This window comes from Ornithodoros turicata, chromosome 1, assembly GCF_037126465.1.
Source record: "Ornithodoros turicata isolate Travis chromosome 1, ASM3712646v1, whole genome shotgun sequence".
In the NCBI taxonomy this organism is placed as follows: domain Eukaryota; kingdom Metazoa; phylum Arthropoda; class Arachnida; order Ixodida; family Argasidae; genus Ornithodoros; species Ornithodoros turicata.
The window spans coordinates 112,823,005-112,838,332 of NC_088201.1; the positions used below are offsets into that span (position 1 = coordinate 112,823,005).

Here is a 15,328-nt window from a genome sequence, read left to right on the forward strand (position 1 = left end):
GAGGATAGCTTTTCAATAAAAACCCTTTATAGCTTCAAAAAATTACTGAAAAGACTACAAATAACTTGTGCATGACTTTGGTGGTGGAACATTTGACCGCTATGTATCACATGAGCTGAAAAGAAAAGAAAAGAAAGTATTACTGAGCCTCCTTAGTCATAATACTTCCACAACAAAATAAATTATTTGATGAATAAAGAAATGTAATATGCTCGTAGGAAGCATTTACAACTTACATGTTTCCACTTCTTGCTATATTCATCTGCGGCCCTCATTGCCTCACGCATTTATGTATGTAGCCCTCTTGATTTTTTTATGCCTGCTGGCTCCCTTCGTTCTCAATGATACCAACCAGGTGCCTAAAATCACAACCAATTAATAAAATTTCCTTATGAGTATTCAAAATAATTGCATGAAATATTCTTGGTTTCACATGGTGTAATGATCAGGACAATCACTCCATTTCTCTACCAACTATTCCAAATAAGTTTATGAAGAACACTACACGTCCACCACTGCAAGTGGCACAACAAATTTCTGAGCACATAGATAGGATTTTTTTTTTCATCCGTGAAACATGCTTATGAGCATAGTTCAGCATGGCAGAGACAACACCATATGTGAAGCATATGAATGTCTCTGACAGGTTAGCAGTTGATATGGCCTCTGCTATACATATGTGTTACACCGCCTGCTGTATTTACTGCAGTATGTATTGTACCAGCCGAGTAAATATGTAGTATAATATAAGGAGGGTTCTTGCAAGACAGACAAGCAGATAATCTAAGCTAGAGCACCATCTAAACTTCCAAACCAGTTTTTTGTTACTCTACTACATCACGTGAGTTTCAAAATGCCATTTTACCAGTATGTGATATGCTCTCCTACAACATTTCAATGCATGTCACAACATGTTTTTAATATCTGCTGTACTCTATCCAGGTAAGCCATGCAAACAGCAAATATACCTATGAACAAATATCCGGAGTGCCTCCCACCTTCAATGGATATGCAGGGCCATGACGCTGCCATGTGTGCCACTTCCTGTCGTTGAGAGGGAAGGAGAACATTGTCTGCTTCCAATGCATCAAGTACTGTCTTGCTGAGGCTCTCCCAAGGGTAATAAATTCGTGAGAGCAGAGGCATTTGTGGGATTGGTGAAGGTGCACTCACACATGTTGACTGATCTAAACAGGAAAGCAAAACAAAAAATGGCACTTAAAGCCCCAAGCAAGAGGGCAAAGTGGCATCTGGAGATGTATGCATTATACCTTGTTTCCATAGTCCATTTTTAACAATGAAAATGTCATCGAGGCATTTCTCAGCACCAGCAACCATAGAGCGAAGTGATAACTCATACATTAAATACACCTAGAAAGATATAACTGGTGTGACAAAGATTTTTAGAACAACAATGCAATTGAAGCTCATACGAGCGTAATAAACGTTATAACAAAAGTGGCATACCTGTATGTTGCCCTCCTGACAAATTCCATGACCCACAGCAACTCTGATTAGCTCCTCAAGACATGTTACTGAAACAAAGTTTTTCGTTTTGTGATCTCTACTCCTGATCTTCAGAAACGTCTAGTAAACAAGAAAGAAAGAGAAAAAGAAGCAGCATTGAGCAAGCTCTGAAAACCACACACATATAGCCACAACTGTAGCATGCACAGGGAAAGATATGCACCTCTCATATGGAACTTTTTGTCTCAGAAAACGAAGTTATTAAGCAAAACCGGAAGTAGCGTATATATTTTGCAAAAATTTGGTTAAACAGACTATGTATACCTCCATAATCATGGCTGAGCAGCGATATTCTGAGGGAGACAACAACGGAGTTTATTACTTCATAAGCTGAATATGGATGACTGTCCATTAACTCTGAGTGTTGCACACAACAATATACACTTGTCACTGAGATTCAAGATGGTATAGCCTGAGGTCTGGTAGAAAGCTTGATGGTGTTATGGGGAAAAGGAAAAGAAAAATTGACATCACCTCAGGGCCAGTTTCCACAAAGATGTGTACCGGTTTCCCATAGTGCAGGTTGTACTCGTCTCTGGAGACCATAAGATAGTGTCCTGTTGTATGTTGAGTCCCAAGAATAGTGATTGTCAAAGCACACAAGAAGGGACTGTCAACTCACAGTGCACGATGCATCTGTGATGAGGTGATGTTTTCAACGTGCAATATCTGCTTCTTCACTGTCCACACGGCTGGCTGCAAGAAGCCACAGAACAAAACTTTCAAGACAATACTTTTTGTGTTTAATGTGTTGGCGTTTCGTCAGGATGACTCATGGACGAATTGGTTCTATAGTTATTAGAAGCAGCATTACGTCCCTCTATGGTACAAGGAACACCACTTGCAAAATCTTCATGTGATAGCAGATGGTTGAAAAGAGCTCGACGAGAAGAAAATTTCTGCAGCAACAAAGTGCACCCGTATATCACCTACCAGGAGAGTGCAAAAAAGGGATCCATTTATAAACAGCCTTCAGCTGTGCGAGCATGAAACCGTTACTGGTGAAAATTTTGACGCCGCTAAGACTAGTGAAAGGTACATTTGTTTGGAAAGACTGTGAAATGTGACCTATTTGATGAATTGCAAACTGTAGAGGATCGGAATTTTGCAAACAGGAGGCCTTCCTATAGTGCAAATGCAACAGATTTCAATGGAAAGTATAACAGGCCATATCGGAATGATATCCACTTTGGCAATTGGGACACTTTCAGGTGAACATTCCACAACAGAGGAATTCCGTTTACTCCAGCTCCAAGGGGGGGGGGAAATAGAGTCACAACATTTATCAATTTTTTGTGCGAGATCACAGCAAAACACAAATTATTTCAGTAGCCTCCCCCTGCACGACTGAACGTTAGGCAACTCTTTACGTTTCTACTCATGATCTACACACAGTGACACACACAGACACTGCTTTCCTGATGTTGCACATCGTTGCAGAGACGCGTATGCAACGAAACAATTTTTGCAACCATGCTTACAAGTGGTGCTCGTATTTGACTTGGTATAGTGGTGGAACAACGAAACAGGTTTTGAACTCACCTTTGCTTTGCGGGGGTACAGTCGGCCAAAGACCAAACACTAGATGCACTTCCAAACACTTAAAACTTCACGGAGCGTCTCATGCGTCCACGAGGAAAGAATTTCGCGGGCTTCCAGTTAGCGGCTCACGTGACAATGCTGTATTGCTCCGCGCTGCGCACTCGCTGACGGCGAGACGCCGGCGTCCTTGAGTCTGCCACATTCATCCGAGCAAAAAGTTAGGCCCGAATATTGCGATATCACTGTTGGATCGTTTAAAAACCGTAAATATGTGCTTCGCTGAAGACATGTATCGTCTTGAATATTTCTGCTAGTATAATCGTGACGTGGTCTGAACAAAATATTTCATTTTCAGCGATATTTCTCTACTCATTCCTGGAAAAGACGATGGGGATAGCAACGGTTCATGTGGCGCTACGGAATTGGAGCAGCAATGAAAAAGAGAAGCTCTGGTTCCGTGGGCGGTGTTCCGTAAATTTACGGTCTTTTTTAACAGTGTAGATGGTGAGGGGGTAAGGCGGCGCCGTCTTCGCGACGTCATTTTTCCTCGCGACTTTGCAGCCTTACTGACGTCATTTCACTCTCGTCACAACCCTTATAGGCGGCACATGTAAAGTCTAGGCGCTCTAATATACCTGTGCGGAGTGCAAAAGGTCGCACATTAAAGTGACGCTGAAGAAAAAATGCCGAAGTCAGCGGATATGGCAAAAATGACACATTTTAGCGCTCCTACCTCCCTGACGGCAGATCCGATATCCCTAAATGAAGTACATTTTTAATTTGTAGTCCTTCCTCTATCGTTTAATATATAGAACAACTTTCTTCCACGTTTCTTTTCCGAAAGAGACGTCAGTAAATGTAGATGAGGGCAGAAAATTCCCGATGTTTTGTATGGCATAACCCATCCGCTGCTCTACGTATTCCAATAATTTTGCGGTTACTGAAAGACTAACGTATCCCCTAAATACAGCTGCAAAACTATGTTGCACTATTCTGGTAGGGTGAACGCAGCGAATTTTTCTCTGTGCCGCCGGTGTCGCCGTTGCGGCCTTTCACTCTGACTCCACTTTCGAGCGGCACTCCATCGCGCATTTTCCATTTCACAGGGCCTTTGGTCTCCCTGATGTATCACTGATTCCCGCGGCTGGCACTTATTTGTGGACATGTTCGCGTCGGCATTCTTATTTACGTACAAGCATTCTGCCGCTGCGAGACCAACAGATAGCATCTGTCTATCATGCCGCAGCAACTGAGAGTGGAGTACCGACTGGTGATATGTAGCTGAGTATAGCAGTAACTTTTGCAACAGTTTTGTCAACACTACGCAAGGTGTGCATTTTGTTAAAATTCTGTACTGAAAGCGCTACCAACCGGATGCAATATGGCCGGACAGTTTTTTGCTGCTTCTTTTTGAGCCCGTAATAAAGACGACACCCCCCAGCAATGAGTCACTTGGTAGCGCTTCCCAGTACATATTTTTTTTGAACGCGCACCTTGTGCAGTATTGACAAAACTGTTGCAAAAGTTATTGCGATACGCAGCTATATATCGCCAGTCAGTACTCTACTCTGAGTCGCTCCGGCATAAGAGACAGACGCCATCTGTTGGTCTCGCAACGACATAGGAAGGGGTTGTACTTAAATAAGAATGTCGACGTGGACATGTCTACAAATAAGTGCCAGCCGCGGGTACCAGTGCTACATCAGGGAGACCGAAGGCCCTGTGAAATGGGAAACGTGCGATGGCGTACCACTCGAAAGCGGAATCGGAGTGCAAGGTCACATCGGCGAGACCTGGGCGCAAAGAAAAATTCGCTACGTCCACTCCACTCAAATAGTGCAACAAATTTTTGCAGCTGCAGTTAGGGGATACGTCGGCCTTTTAGTAACAGCAAAATTATTGGAATAAGTACTGCAGCGGGTGGAGTATGACAAACCAAACATCGAGAATTTTCTGCCCACACCTAACTTTACTGACGTATCTTTCGGCAACGAAAGACAGTAAAAAGGCGGTGTTCTGTATATTGGACGATCGACGAAGGACTGTACATTAGATGCTTCATTTAGGGATGTCCGACCCGCCCTCGAGGAACTATGAGCGCCAAAAAATGTTCAATTTTTGTCATATCTGCTGACTTCGGAATTTTTTTTTTCTTCAGCGGCCCTTTAAAGATTTACCGTTTTCACTCCGTACATGTATACTACAGTGCCCAGACTTTACGCGTGCCCGCCATGAGGGTTTTCACACGAATGAAATGGCGTCGGTAAGGCTGCAAAGTGGCGAGGAGAAAATACATGTATTGAAGACGGCGCCGATTTACCCCCTGTCAATCAGTGGACTTGTTCATCGTAGGAAGCTCCGGGTGTCTGCTTTCGTCTTCACTGAAGGTCGTTTCCAACATATATTTTTTCCAGTGAAATAAAAAAATGTCGCCGGCGGCCCTTGGTCGATTTAAAATGGAATTACGCATACAGTAATAGCGGTGTGTCAGCAATCGATCAATAAAGCAACTTACAGCAGAGGTGCATTATCTTTAAAAGAAACCCTAGGCCAGTCTCGTGTCAGAAAGAAGACTGGAAGTACGGTCGCAAACGGGATTATTTAGGCTACCTGTACAATAAAATTTTGCATGGTAGGTCCCATCCTCTACTGCTTTCCTATGCTCCCCCTGTTGACGTTAGGGCTCGACGCGGACGTGTCTTGTAAGGTTTGTATCTTGGCAGACACGCCACGGGGTCAAAAAAAAAAAAAAACATGACGGTGGTAGCTGCGGGACCACATACGATGAGGTTTGGCGGACAGCTATGGACATGTTGGTATGTAATGGTTAAAGTCATTTTGACTATTTTTGTAGGTGTAAACACCCGTCGCCGATGGCGTCGATAATGTAATCACGCTGTCTCATTTCTCTTTCTCTGCCTATGAAGAAAAGCGTCGAACCGAAACTTTTCCGGTTTGTTTCAGGTTCGGGTTTGGCCATAAAGGTTTCCTGTTCAGCTCCGGAGTTCACATCTGTCGGTTCGATTAACCGGTACAGAGGCTGTATCTAGTTCAGAACGGGTTCGAGGTTCTAATACGCTACGAAATTATAGGTAGCCGCTAAAAATGATAAAATGTCCCTTAGTTACGTCTCTTATGCATTTCTTTCTGTTTCTGGACCAACCTGATATGACGTACATTGCGAAAAAAAAACAAGAAACAAAAAACAAAGTATAAATAAGACGATATGCGTTGATTATTACGGTAGCACATCATCTGGAAGTGGAACGTTCGTGTGACTACTGACTAGAGCATGAAATACGTATGTGCTAGTACCTTATACTTCAGATGTCAGGACTACATTTGAACAACGACATAGGACAACAGAAGAAAGGGTGCCACACTTATAGCTTCTGGAATTTTTTTATGTCGCATCTTCGTATAGTAAATGAAGTAATCCCTATTGCTCAAATGCATCTTCCAGCGCCCCATCGAAGCCTCAAGAATTGTCTTCTTGAACGTCACTAGGATGCACTAACATACCGATACAGCACATAATATTGGAGCCATATGGGCTGGTCATTGGCGATGCGGGTCCAATATGGGACCAGTATTGCCAGGATTTTACCCATATTGCCCGTGTACATCCCATATTGACTGAAAGTGAGGAAAATGGTACGTACGGGTGCTGTACAAATGGCCAAGCAGCACGGCAGGATTGGAAGTTGAAGCGTGTGAAATGCCCAATTCAATACGTCGTTACATCCAACAGCTTCCCGCAGATGATACACATTGTTCGAAACACTCAACATACCTGGCAACCCCACTGTAACTGAACAACTCAACTTTCCACTCGTTGCAAACAGCCGCCATCTTGCTTCGCGATGCCAATGCCAGTCGGTCGAATCGACTGTAAGCGCGGTCGTTTGAATGAAATCCCGCATCCTACAACTAACGCGCATGCGCGGCACTCGGATCGGACGTGTCATACGGGCAAAAATATTGCTGGTTCCTCTAATGACAAAGGAATTGTGGCAGGCCAAGTAAAAAACCCAGTGTTTGAGACGTGTTTGAGTCTTCTGTAACGCTAGGTGCTTTCAAGTTACTGCAGCCAGTGTGAGTTGCTGAGGCGCAGGTCCGTCACCGTCACGAAAGTATTTCGCTCCTTTGTACTCTAGGGGCGTATTGGAAATTTTAGTTCATACACTATTACGGTTGTAATGAAGGCTTCTGAGTATCTGAGGGTTGTCAAACCTGAACCATTTTTGCGGTCCTGGGATTTCGGGATTTTTTGCTATCAATCTGGGATCCCGGGACAGGATTTCGGGATTGTGACGATTTGAGATGGTACGTCCAGGCTCCCACAGCTCCCCATAGAGCCCATACTTTGAGATAATTCAGGCAACACTAGGCATGCAACCAATGAAAATTAACTATGATGCCTACCATTCGGCCAATCAGGAGTCTCTCAGTTTGGCTCGCCTTTCGGCCCGGTAGTGGCTACCACCGGCTTTTAGTTTTACTGGTTTTCATGCCAGACGCTCGTTATTTCGTATTCGAGAACAACTAGGCAAATTTTGGACAAAATACACATCGTAATGACTCAATAGTCTGACACAAATATTCACCGTGCGTACAGAGTCCAAATCGTTGCGTTCGTTGACCAAGTTCGAACTCACAAAACACACACACAGTCTACTCCAAGAAGCGAGCAACGCTCACACGAGTGCATGCGATTTCATGGTGAGCTTTTCCTTTCGTTGGTTGCAATGCGAAGCAGTGCCGGATTTACAGTGGTCGGGGCCCGTGGCAGCGTACATGGTGGGGGTACCCTTCTGCACGATCAGTACTTTTCATGGTACTTCATGAGTCTAAATTATGGGCGTACAGATGCTTGACCTCGGTGCGAATATTCCGTGCGATATATACATATATGAAAAATTTCAATGTCCAGCAGTTGGTTCGTTTATTAGCACACAGTTTCCAGAAAGAGTACTTCACATTAGCTTTTACAGTGCACATCTTTTAAGATTTCGTATCTACTAGTTTGCAACCTATTCAAGACTACATTACGCTGCTAGCACAAACTGGAACCTCCGTTGACTTCCTTACTCAAAAATCGGTAATGAGCTCTGAACAATCAAGCTGTTTAAGAACGCCCCTTTGCATAAGAGTGGCAAGGCGGCTGCCCTGCGTCATGCTTGCCCGATGACTGTTCTTTATCAACTTCAGTATTGAAAATGAGCGCTCACAGGAGGTGCTGCTTCCTTCTCCATGATCAGTGTGTAGAGGAAATATTATCGGCTGCTGACCCCGCCTTGCAAAAATGCCTTAGCACAGAGGCTGAAGCGTATACCTCCAGGATGCAGATTTCTCAAAACGGATACCGAACCAGGACGATATATCTTCATAAGCGGACAGCCATTGATCAAGAGAAGCTAAATTGATTCGAGAGCGGGAGAAAGTCCTTCCTCGGGAACTTCTGTGAAGTGCCACTAAACCGTGCTTCAGGGGCAGTTACATAGCCTGGTGACATCAACCGTACACTGGATCGTCAATTGCGCTTTCTTACTGCAGTAAATTCCCTCGTTCCAGTTACATTCTCCCCAACCATGCGGTAGTGATCGAACGCTTCACGCCTTCAGGTCAAAGCATGTTCAAATCACTGTTCAGGTCTCTCTGTGGACTTTGTAACGTTTTGCTATTCTTGTCCACTCTGTCTAAAATACTGTCCCAAAACACCGCATTATTTCCCAAGACACTGACACCGCCGGTTAACGTAATAACGTATGGAGACATTTCACCGTCTTAAGGCCGTAACGACGTTTAATGACTTTTAAAGACGTAATAACGTTCTAAAGCAAAGACAGCATCCCCTGACGGCTCACACAGCATCCGCTCTACAGGACCACTGTGTTTTCGGTTCTGGAACGGGCTGTTTTGTTGAGCAGTCACCGGACACCGTTGCAGTGAGGTTGCTCATCACCTGTATCTTTGTGCCTATATTTGTGTCTATGCCTGGATGCTGTAAAGAACTCGTATACTTGCTCGACGAAAGCTAAAAAGGCAACAGAAGCACGGCAGCACCCGGCAGCTAACTGTGCCACCAGATTCAGACAGTGCCCTGAGCAAGGAACCAACGTAGCCAGGTGCTTTTTCTGTCGTATACTCGTGCTTGAAGACCTTTGTACGCTCTACTCATGGACGCCGCAATATCATAGGATTACCTTGCCTGTTTATGCCATGTGCGTTGAATACAGCTTCGAACATGTCCTCAGCATGATGCCCCTGGTTATGCATGAACCCTATACGATGGAAAGCAACTGCTTTCAGGCTGAAACACACAACATTATGTGCTTCATCTTGAGGCTTGTGTTAACACAAGCCTAAAGCCTTAAGCCTTAAGGTCCCGAAGAACATGAGCAACTGAATTATGGCAGTGAGCTATACGCATATCTTTCAATTGGAGTGGTACTCTCCAAGTGCACGAAAGTTCTTGCTCCACATGTGGTTTTGGCGAGAATCCAAAACCATATCGTTTGTAGAAGAAGCAGTGACAATTTCAGTGGCGGGGGCCCCGGGGCCTGCGCCCCGTTTGCCCCCCCCCCCCGCCCCTTAAATCCGGCACTGATGCGAAGGTTACAACGAAGCGGGAAATGCTTGCCGTACGGACACCGAACCCTGTCTCCGTTGTGACTGCATTTGAAAATGCGACGGCGCTCACAAGTGTTCCTCAGGCGTCAGCTCACCACCGCATTCCAGTTATGAACTCGAGAGACTGTTCATACGTAGGATACTTGTGTCGGGAAACATCACAACACGCACTCAGTCACTTTGACACACTAACAAATCTGCAACTTTTCTTTGAACAATGCGGTTATACGGTGCTGTCAACTGACATCGCCGAGACGCCGCTGCTACTTCTCTCCTCTTCTCGTAACTGCCCGCCAGCCCAGCAGCCCGCGAAAGAATGCTCTTTTGAAACTTTGTCAACCAATAGCGGAGCGCGCAATGTCCTACGGCCAATGGGTATCAACTACGATGCCTGGCGGAGTTATACCACGTGTTTATGACGTGCAACCATTTTTTTAGAGCCGCGAAGAGGGGGAGCTATGGGGGCCTGGTACATCCAGGTATAGTCCTGCGCGGGTCAGAATTATCTAACCCGCATCCGACCCGTACCCGCAGGCTCAAATCAGCACCCGTTACAAATTGAGACCCGCACTCGCCCACATATCTTTTTTTTCCAAAAGCTTACCGGGCTCGTTACCCGCAACGCGATGAACGTTGCCGAGCTAACCGAGGGTGCTCCCTGGTCTATGCCTGATGATTAGATGTGCCTGTGTGCATGTTTTCTTGTACGACATCAGCGCAAGGGAGAAAAAGGGGCAAATGCGTGTTGGTTTGTAACTTGAGGCATGATGATACGAAGTGCGACATGGACAAAGAAGGACACACATGCGCTGTTGCACCCTAACGGTGTCAGTGTTTGTTCCGCCGTTGTCAGCCACGTTCTACGTCATATTTCGAGTGACTGCAGTACAGACGCGTAAAAGATTGAGCGTCTGGGTGTACTTTCTAATAGTATTTTGGTAAAATGCGTCGACCGCAGCCGACCCGCTAAACGCACGACACCGAAAACCTAGACCCGCCACCCGCTACAACGTGCGGATGCTCGAGGGCCTTGCAGGATTCTACTTCCAAGTCTATTTACCTCATGTGACTATATCGGCGCGTTGTGCGCAGTTCATGTGTGTTTTATTAGTTCTACCTTTTCCTGAAGGAAAGCACTCGAAAATTTGCAGTGTAACCACATCGGTAAAATAGTGACGGCGAAGTGGTTACATTCTATTTATTTATTTATTTTTGCTATGGTAATGCTACTCCTTTTTTATTCATCTGCATTTAACTGTTCCACAAGAAAAGACGGCGGGTCCCGCTACACTTCAAGTAACAATAAATATTACTCTATAATTTCCTCAAACGGTGTTATTCCACATCATTCCACTTGTTTCCATTCCAATTGAATGGAAAGAGCAAAAATAAAACGAATGGAAGGAAACGAAACACTAAACGGTTTACAACACCGTCGCTGCGTGCTTATCATACTGTACAAGGCTTAAAACACCACCTGAGAAAATACAGAGCGTCGACGGTGGTGTCCCCCAGTTAGAAGCGAACTATTGTGCAAATACAGGCAGCCGAACTCAAGGTCCGTTCAGCTTCCGCGCTAGCAGAAACGAGAGCCAGCAAAAGTGCAGTCATAAAAGTGCAATTTCCTTACGGAGGAGTGAGTCTGTGCCTAATGGCCTACAGGTCCTTCATTTTCCTGTCACATTTGATCTCACGAAATCCCCAGCAGAAATCCCGGGATTTCGGGATTGGGCATATCTCGATTGACAACCCTACTTCTAAGGGATGTTTTGCATTTGCAGTTCCGTGGGACTGCCTGCCTAGTACTAGTTGATCCTGCTCTTCGTTTTTAAGGCGAGGGCGGTTTTTTGGCGAGGACATTTTTGAAATGTGATGCGGGCAAGCTTTCGCCTGTTCCATGCTACAGTTGGCAATATGACTGCCTGTGTCATTCAGCAAGATGGGAGTAGCACCTGTTCTTCGTTTTCAGGGCGATGCAGTGTTGTTTTTGTAATGCTATGCGCTATGTACTGATGTAATCGTACGGCCATACCAGTACCACCAGCGCCGTATTTACACTGGTGGGGTCCCGGGGCAGCGTACGTCGTGGGGGGGGGGGGGCACTTCTGCCTCGTTAGTACTTTCCATGGTGCTTCACAAGGATGAATGATTATCAAGTCCATGGAGATGCCTGATATCGATGCGACTATACCGTTCGATATGTACGCGAAAACGGTGAATGTATAATAGTTGGTGTGCTTATTACCACCCAGTTTCTGAAATGAGTACCTGCTTCACCTTTGCTTTTTCAGTTATCATCTTCTAAGATCTCCAATTCAACTGTATTGCATGTTATTCAAAACTATATCACGGTGCTAGCGTATGATGAGTTCCTCTGTGACATCATTAGCGAAAAATCAGTAATGAACTCTGTAAAATCAAGCTGTCTAAGACTGTGCCTTTCTATGCATAAGAGTGATAAGGTATTATCTCTGCTGGTCGTCATGGTTGCCCGATGACTGTCCTTCTGCGCTGCTGTCTCCAGTGTGATCCACTCTTCGGCTTTGAATAGGCGCCTGGTAAGGCTGACCGGCTGCGAGGAATAATTTTCCATTTTCAGGATGGGAACCACTAGGGCCTCGCTTCACTGAGCAGGGATTTGCCACTCCCTGCTCAGTTTGCTGTAAATCTGTAACAGAACCAAAAGGGCTGTGCCATTCTGGTTGTGAAGCGCTGCATAAGTGACCACGTCCGCAGCAGGTGACCACTTTCTCCGAGACAACGCTATTGCCCCTATTGAAAATAATTCCTGAGGTTACCACAGAGTCTGAGGTCTTGAGGTATTATGAGACATCTGAGGTTTTGAGGTTGCCTCAGAGCTTGAGGCCTTGAGGCTACCTCAGAGTCTGAGGCCCTGGAGTTACCTCAGAGCTTGAGGTCCTGAGTTTATCTCAGAGAGGGAGGTCCTGGGGTTACCTCAGGTACTGAGGTTTCCACAGAGTGGAACTCAAGACATGAACAACACCGACCACCAGTAGCACCACTTCGTGCTCAAGGACTTTCTATTGCGACTGAGGTCATGAGGCTTTAAGAGAACTGTAAAGTGAAATTTCACCCCCCCCCCCCCGGCCTTTGTTTCTGTGTGCGACCTGTTAGTATTTGCCTGTGTGATGCTGCACACAGAGCATAAGCACTCATAGCGCGTTAATTATCACACAACATAAATTGGAAAAATTTAATCGGATGATAGGTTGCGCCCCGCAACAGCTAAAAAAGTCATGAGCGGAGTACTCCCGTTACGTGATACCTAAGTAATACACGAACTAATGACCGGCTACTAATTACCAATAAACACTACTTCAAGAATCACAAGAATTACTGGGACAATTTTTCAAAATACCGTAGAAACAGTATCCCAAAATACTATCAACGCTATCAGCGTCCACTGTTTGTTCTCCTCCCAACAATATCACACAGCGTTATGCATGGCGTGAATTGCGTCTCTCGTGGTCTGTGTATGCAAAAAGTTCATTTGCTGCCGAAATAGATTGTCTACCTGTTTGTAAATAAATGATGTCATAGTGTTCGACAGCGCCACGAATTTGATAGAGTTGAACTACGTTCAAAGCTAGTGGCGAACAAGGTCGCGCCCAAAAGCCACGATCTTGAGGGGATTACGATGGTTTCTGAAAGGGACGCGACCTTCGGTCCTAGTTTTCTTTCAATAGGAGGCAGCGAACAAATGCCCATTCGTGGAACCCAGCTCTCCCCTTCCGATCTGTTTCGGTTTCAGTCTGTCTACCAACGTCATGATGACGTTTCTCGGGTAGAGGTTTATCGAACAGAACTTCACCTGACAGCGATGCCAGGTATCTACTGTAATGTTCCGGGATACACCAAGTGTGCTTTTTAGACAAAGGACGTTGTGTATCACAAGATTCCAACGGATAATGCGCGGAAATGAAACTGGTTGCAGGCGCCTGGTCAAGACATTTGTGGTCGATGCCGTGTTCGCTCAACTCGTTTTGTTTGTGAATACTGTGAATACTCTTCAAATTTGTAGTTGTTGTAACCTAAAAACGACGAAGAAGAGGAGTGATCTGAGACCACGCCCCCTCGCTCTGTGTGTTCACGCGAATAAATTATTCTTGTCTCTACGTCTCCTTGTTCATCAACATGGTGCCGTGACCTTGAATCTTCAAAAGGTCAACAATCGATATGCAGTGTAACTTACATGGAAGCACTAGGTCAATCTGGAGGATAATTATTACTTGGCCCAAAAACGCCTATAGCATCTAATAAAGAGGCTACAGAAGGACACAACCCTATTGGAAAGGTATGGCAAAGCCATTAGGGAATATTTGTAGTCGGGCGTACCATAGAAGGTCAAGGCAGGTCAAAGTAACGGTGAATTCGTATACAACATGCCACACCCAGGCTGTCATTCGGGAAGAGAGAACAACCACCTAGATCAGGATCGTCTTCGATGCTTCATCAACTGAGACACACGGGACATCTGTAAACGACTGTCTGGATGCAGGGCCGAACCTTAACCCCGATATAGTCTCCGTTCTTCTCAACTTCAGAACACACAGAGTAGTACTTGGTGCAGACGTGTAACAGGCGTTCCTGAAGTTACTCATACAAGAAGAAGACAGAGATGCACTTCGTATCCTGTGGTGGGAGCACATACCATATACTACGGAAAATAACAAATTGAAGACATGGAGGATGACAAGGGTAACCTTTGGAATTGCTTCGAGTGCGTTTCTACTAGCATCGACGATAAAAGCACACTTGCAGTCCGTGAAGGATACGTTTCCGGACACTGTGCGGATGTTGGAAAAATCTGTTTACGAAGACGACGTGACCATCGGAGGAAGCAGTGATGAGGATGCAAGAAAGGTTTATTTAGAAGCAAAAGATATATTTAGCACAGCTGACATAAAATTAAGGAAATGTACGTCAGGCTCAAAGGATCTGCAGCTATTTGCAAGTGACTTCGAGGGAGAAGAACCTGACAGACAAGTACGCGAAAAAAGGCAAATCCAGGTACTTGGACTTAACTGGAGTTTCGAAAAAGATTAGATCGAGATCTCTGCAGAAAATAGCGTGAAAGACATGAACGAAGAGTCACTATGGACCAAACGTATGGCGCTACAACGTGTCGCAAGGATATATGATCCATTGGGGACGTTAGCAGCCGTAATTGTTGCAGCAAAGATATTACTGCAGGGTCTGTGGAAAACAAAAATCCCATGGGACGATCACCTACAGAAGGATCAACAAGAGCGATGGCTTGAATGGTTTACAGACGTAGAAGAGCTGCAAAAGATCACGATGTCTAGATGGTATGACGACGGAAATCAGAGCAAGGTCTTACGTACTGAACTGCATATATTTTCGGACGTGGGTCCAGCAGCATACGGATGCGCAGCGTACAAGGTTACACGTTACGACGATTAAAGTTGTAAAAGGCAATTACTGATGGCCAGATCACGAGTTGCACCTCTGAAGCCGTTATCATTAGCAAGGCTCGAATTGCTAGGAGCAACTCTTACAGCGAAGCTGCTGGACTAAAACAGAACTTTCAAACGTAAGTTGGATGAGGTTTACTGTTGGACAGACTCTACAATTGCATTGCAAT

General features: G+C 45.2%; 1 long non-coding RNA gene across 1 annotated transcript; it reads right to left on the minus strand.

Moving 5' to 3' along the window:
- Positions 1 to 251: 251 nt before the first annotated feature.
- LOC135368061 (uncharacterized) lies at positions 252 to 1,357 on the minus strand. The gene is made up of 3 exons (XR_010414654.1): positions 1,272 to 1,357; positions 999 to 1,187; positions 252 to 359 (listed from the first exon to the last, which is right to left on the minus strand). It is a non-coding gene; the product is annotated as an uncharacterized LOC135368061 (long non-coding RNA).
- Positions 1,358 to 15,328: the final 13,971 nt, after the last annotated feature.